The sequence below is a fragment of the Geotrypetes seraphini genome, chromosome 12 (genome assembly GCF_902459505.1).
Source record: "Geotrypetes seraphini chromosome 12, aGeoSer1.1, whole genome shotgun sequence".
In the NCBI taxonomy this organism is placed as follows: Eukaryota; Metazoa; Chordata; class Amphibia; order Gymnophiona; family Dermophiidae; genus Geotrypetes; species Geotrypetes seraphini.
In genome coordinates, this window is record NC_047095.1 from 22,640,792 (window position 1) to 22,646,791 (window position 6,000).

Consider the following 6,000-nt stretch of genomic DNA (forward strand, 5'->3'; position numbering starts at 1 on the left):
GAAAGAGCTTTTATTCTAAATTGTGGCTGACCTAAACCACTAGCCTTCTACAGCTATTGTGACACGAGTCAGTGTGAAATTCTACAAGAATAAATGACTTCAGTATAAAAAAAAAGGTATGGTATAGCTTTATTGTAAACTAGTATTTAAGCCCGTTACATTAACGGGTGCTAGAATAGATGTGTAGACTTTTAGCACAATGGGTCGCTGAGACGTTTCTTTCTTTCTTACTTTATGTTTTTAATCTCTCTCCCTGCCCCCCTTTCTTTCTGTCTCTATCCCCCTATGTGTCTCTGTCTCTTCCCTGGCCCCCTGTTTTACTGTCTCTCTCCCTGGCTGTCTGTCAGTCAGTCTTTCTTTGTTTCTGTATCTTCTCCCTTTGCGAGTGTGGGGCAGTTGTAGGCGCGCATGCGCACTCCTTCCGGCCACGGACATATGGAACATGCATGTAGGAGTGCGCATGCGCCGCTTAGGGTTTTATTATGTAGTCATTAAGCCCGTTACATTAATGGGTGCTAGAATATATGTCTGTCTGTCTCCCTCCCGCTGACTCTCTCTCTCTCCCTAGCCCCCTTTCTCTGTCTGCCTTTCTGTCCCTCTCCCTGCCCCTGTGTCTTTCTGTCTCCCTCCCTCCTGCTGTCTGTCTGTCATTTTTCCCCATTTCCCTGTGCAGCAGCATTTCCATCCCACTTCCCTCCTATCCCCCCCCCTTTCATGTGCAGAAGCAGCAGCGGTATTTCCCTTCCCCTCCAAGTCCCTGTATAGCAGTAGCAGCATTTTCCCCCACCCCCTTTCCCTTCTCTTACCGCCATCTGCTCTTCTCTTACCTGCTCCGTTCAGCCCCTCCCCCTTCTTTTACTGCCATTATTCTGCTGATCTGGCCTTCTCCTGACCCTCCCACCGCTGACAAACCTCCGGGCTCCAGCCGCGTAGGCAGCACTTTAAACACACTGCTTTGCGGCCTTCTACTGCCGATTTCCTCTCCCGTGTCTGTCTCCGATGATGTCATCAGAGACGCGGCAGAGGAAATCGGCAGTAGAAGGGCGCGAAGCAGCGTGTTTATAGTGCTGCCTACGCCGCTAGAGCCGGGAGGTTTGTGGAGGGTCAATGGACGGAGCAGGGCTGCTCTCCACCACTCGGTTGCTGCCAATGCCCCACAGGGCCGCGAGTGTATTTTCGTGCATGCGCACTTCTTCAGGCCACAGACATACGGAACACGCAAGTGGAAGTGTGCATGCGCGGCTTAGGGTTTTATTATAGAGATTACCCTTTCCTTGTTAAAACAAAGGGAAACACTCCCTCTCCCTTCGCTTCTGTGCCTAAGGATTAAGTAGTATAGTGGTATAGTAGAGACAGACTGGAGGCACCCTATGTATCATTTTGATTCTGCTGTGCAGACATTGTTTGTTTTATTTTGCTTTAAAAAACCCACATTCTTAAAACAAGAATAAATATAAGCAACCTCAGAACATGCACAACTTTTTCTTTTAGCTGGCAGGGAGTGAGAAAAGAGAGGTCATTTGGATGGGAGGATTTCATGTATATCTCAGTATTATCTCTTCCCACTAGGTTTATGTTTCTAAATATATTCTTTATTTGGGTTCTGAAGCTAAGCCAGACACAGTCATGATGTATGGGAACTTTTGCACTGACAAAAGGAACAAATCTATTTTTTAGGCAAGGGGCCTCCAAGTTTGATCTAGCTTAGGGTCTCATCAATTTGAAATCCAGGTCTGCATACAGCAAGACTTAACCATTGCATATGTTTGGAATGCTGAGAAGCTGTTCTAATTAAAATTCAGCTATGCATTTAAGGATCACCTGCAAACTGATAACCAGACTTGAGAGAGTTCATTTGTTTTCACAGTTTTCACTTCTGAGAGCATTGTTGAATCAATCTATTATATCAGTTGTAGTCAGAGTTTTGGCAGTTCTTGATAAGACACTTTTTTTTACCTTAAAACAGTATCACAAACTGTGCTGGCCAAGACTTCAGGTATGCCCTGAAATGCCAGGGAGGAGAGGCGCTGGCTGCCTGTCTACAGGACATGCCTCTCATAGTGAGAGGCACATCCTGTAAGCAGTCAGCTGGCACCAGCGCCTCTCCTTTCTGTGTGTCTTCCCTTCTAGCACCCTCCACTGTTGGCTCAGGGCCCATCTGGAGGCTCTTTGCACATGCATGGATGTCAACATGATGACATTGTACCTGATGTCATCAGATCAGTGTCCTTGCACTTCCACATGCCTCGAGCAATAGCCACCACATTTAGTGTTCTGCAGCTTGACAAAGTTTGCAAGACACTGCCCTAAAACAGCCATCTAGGAAAACAGTGACCATTGCCATTATCATTTAGATCAGTGTTTTTCAACCTTTTTTGGGCAAAGGCACACTTGTTTCATGAAAAAAATCATGAGGCACACCACCATTAGAAAATGTTAAAAAATTTAACTCTGTGCCTATATTGACTATAAATAAACACAAAGAAAGTATTTTATAATTACTTTATTATGAAATAAAAATTATAAAATACTTTATTCAGTGCGAAACCTGGGCCTGTTTGGCTGAACACAAAGCTGATATTCTGGCTGGAATGGAAGAAAGACACACACGTAGCTCTTCGTCAACAGCTCTCAGTCTCTCTCTGTATTTGGTTTTTATAGCATACAAAAATAGACAAATATACCCTCCATCCTTTTTATTAAACCACAATAGCAGTTTTTAGCGCAGGGAGCTGCGCTGAATGCCCAGCACTGCTCTTGACGCTCATAGGCTCCCTGCGCTAAAAACCACTATTGCGGTTTAGTAAAAGGGGACCATATTGTAAAATATAGACAGCAGATATAAATTCAGAACTGTGCATAGTAAGTGAAGGGAAGTTTTCATCTCTGGGAATTTACCCAGTTAACTATTAAGTTATTTGGGCAAATTCCTTTGAAAACTGTGGTAATACTGCCTCCACTTTGCTAAATTTAAAATAAAATCATTTTTCCTACCTTGTCTGGTGATTTCTGGTTGCACTTTCTTCTTCTGACTGTGCATCCAATCTTTCTTCCCTTCTATCAGCCTGTATGCTTTCTCTCCTCCACACCTCATTCCCTCCCCCAACTTTTTCTTCCTCTCTCCCTGACCTTTCTTTCTTTTTTTCTGTTTCTCTTCTTTCCTTCTGTTTCCCTGCCTGCCCCCTTTCTTTCTTTCTCCCTGCCGTTCCCCAAGCCACTGCCACTGCCATCGGGGAACAGGACCCACCAATGGATAACAGGCCCCAAAGCTGACGCCGACGCATGCTCTCAATCTGCAATCGGAGAGGAAGTTCCGCCCAGCCAGGCAGCGATTGGCTGGCCCGAACTTCCTCTCCGACTGCAGAATTGACGTCGGGGAGAAGAAGACTTATCGGCTCGATAGATTAGATCGCCAAGACAAAGTGAGTCCTGGGTGATCGACTCACTTTGCCTTGGTGAGCTACTGGCGCCCCTGCCTCGGGCCCCCTGTCAGCTCCGGGCCCCTGAATGCAGGACTGGTAGTACTGCCCTGATGGCGGCCCTGCGGCACACCAGGCAACATCTCGCGGCACACTAGTGTGCCGCAGAACAGCGGTTGAAAAACACTGATTTAGATTACTAGTACAATCACTAGTACTTTCTACACTGGATTATTGCAATATCATTTATATGGGTATACCCAAAACAACAGTGAGGAAACTTAGAATTGTCCAGAACACAGCGGTCCACTTGATATTTGGATTGAAAAAAGCGACCACATCAGCCCCTACTACAGACGGCTGCACTGGCTGCCAGTCGAGGCACGAATAATATTCACTTCATATTATACAGTCCCATAAGACTGTATATGAAGAAACTGCATTTGCATATTCATGCATTACCGGCTGTAAATACAAAACCTTTCTGAATAGTACCAAGCAAACAAACAACAACACTGGCTAGACAACTACATTAATGGAGCTAGACTGACCTACGTCGCTTTTAGAAAAGTCATAAAAACTGCCTTATTCGACAGATATATCACCTAAACATTAACTACTCCAAACACTAATTCCAATTTTTTTCCTAATATGTCCCCTCTGAAAATTCTTAACAAATTGTATTCTGTAATGCGCTACTTTTTTCTAAAAGGGCCCCTCTGAAATTCTAAACAAACTGTATCTTGTAATTTGCTGCAATTTTAAGATTCTGCATACTGTAATTTCACTGACTATCTGCATATTGTAACTCGCTGATTGTCCATCTCTCTTAGATGTGAACCGCCTAGAAGTCGCATGATTGTGGCGGTATAGAAGAATAAAGTTATTATTATTATATTACTATATTATTATTATTAATGAACTAAGCCCTAAGTGGATGTGGAGAAACTGCACTTTACAAGTTCCTGAAACAGGCTTATTGCTAAAACATGGTCCGTGTCAGGTCCTTCAGTAATGTAGATAATTCAGCAAAATATTTGCTCTGTTAAAATGATTGAGTCAATGTAACACCATATAGGGATAACAATGCCACATCCAACTGACTTTGATTTGTAAAATCAGCATTTGAAAATCGAACTACATAGATTGACAGCAAATTCTGCCAGTATTGTGTGCCAACTACTTAACTTTACCTATAGTTACTTTACTAAAAAAAAAAAAAATTTACCTGCAACTGTTTCTTGTAGTAGTTTAACTACATAAGACAAGTACTGCAAAAGTACTCAGCTACTTAAATTACATTTTAATTTGCCTTAATCAATTGCACAATCATTGCAATTGATTAAGGAAGAAATGTGTTTAATGTTTAAAAACAGAGTTGGTTAATTCTTAGTAAACCACTAATTAACTAATGCTAAATACTTTGATTACTCAGCTCTGTGTTATGCTTCAGAATTCCAAATATGTCACCAGTTTCTACTGCAGAAAAAAACAGTTTCTCAAAGTTATTTTCACTAAAAGCAGTGTTGTAGCACCAAAATTTGTCCTGAACAACTAATTAGTCATTCTACTGCTGCCTTAATTCAATCCATTCAACAGGGTACTGGCCTCCTCTTTAGTCATTAGCAGCAGCATCTTATCCTTGTGCCAAACCTGCAATTAGGCAGGGGACAGAAGAGCGAAGAGCAACTATACCCCAGTGATGCAGATCTGTGCAGCAAGGTGCCATCTCTTTTTCTTTGCAAAGCAACCCTGGTGGAAAAGTTGTTGAATACGAGGATCTTAGTAACTTTGTTGTCCAGTTAATCTGATTTTCTATAAGCTTTCAAAATTCTCTATCTAGTCAACTACAGTAACAAGCTGCATTGCTGCTGGTTGTTTCAATGGCTAGGGACAGGCAGGTTCCCTGAAGTCTTGCAGAGCTTGCCTATCCCTCACTATTAAACATGAAACAGCACCCCCTGGTGAGGACTCCTCAGTTTAGAGGGAACAGTGCAATTCATCTCCCTCTTGGTACCAATTGTGTGCTGGCTTGCGGCAGAATGATAGGTTTGATCTATCTTCTAGACCCAAGTGCTCCAGCAACCAGCTGTTAAAGATTTTATAGCACTCTATTATGGTTTCTAAAATGGCCACTTGCAGATTATTTCTGCCTGCCTGCTCCTCAATACAAAAATAAATTAGTAGTAGTAGTAGTGCTATAGAAATGATTAGTGGTAGCATAGGCATCTGAACAGGGGGGGGGGGGGCACAGAGGCCATGTCCTCTCCAAAAAATTGGCAGTGGCTCTGCTCCCTGCCTAGTTCTGTCTGTCCGTCGTACCTCCTCTGCTGAACCCTGGTGGTCGAGAGATGCAGCGGGCAGGAACGAGCTTTCCACGCTCCTGCCCTGCTGCTAACCTGGTTGGTCAGTGGGTGCCGTGAGTTCTGCTTTCTTCAGCTACTGAGTGGCCACACCTCGAATACTATGTGCAATTCACAGTATCTCAATAAAGATATAGCGAAATTAGAAAAAGTAGAGAAAGGTGATGAAAATTATAATAGGGATGGGATGGATATATGAGTATAGGCCTCTAGAGAGC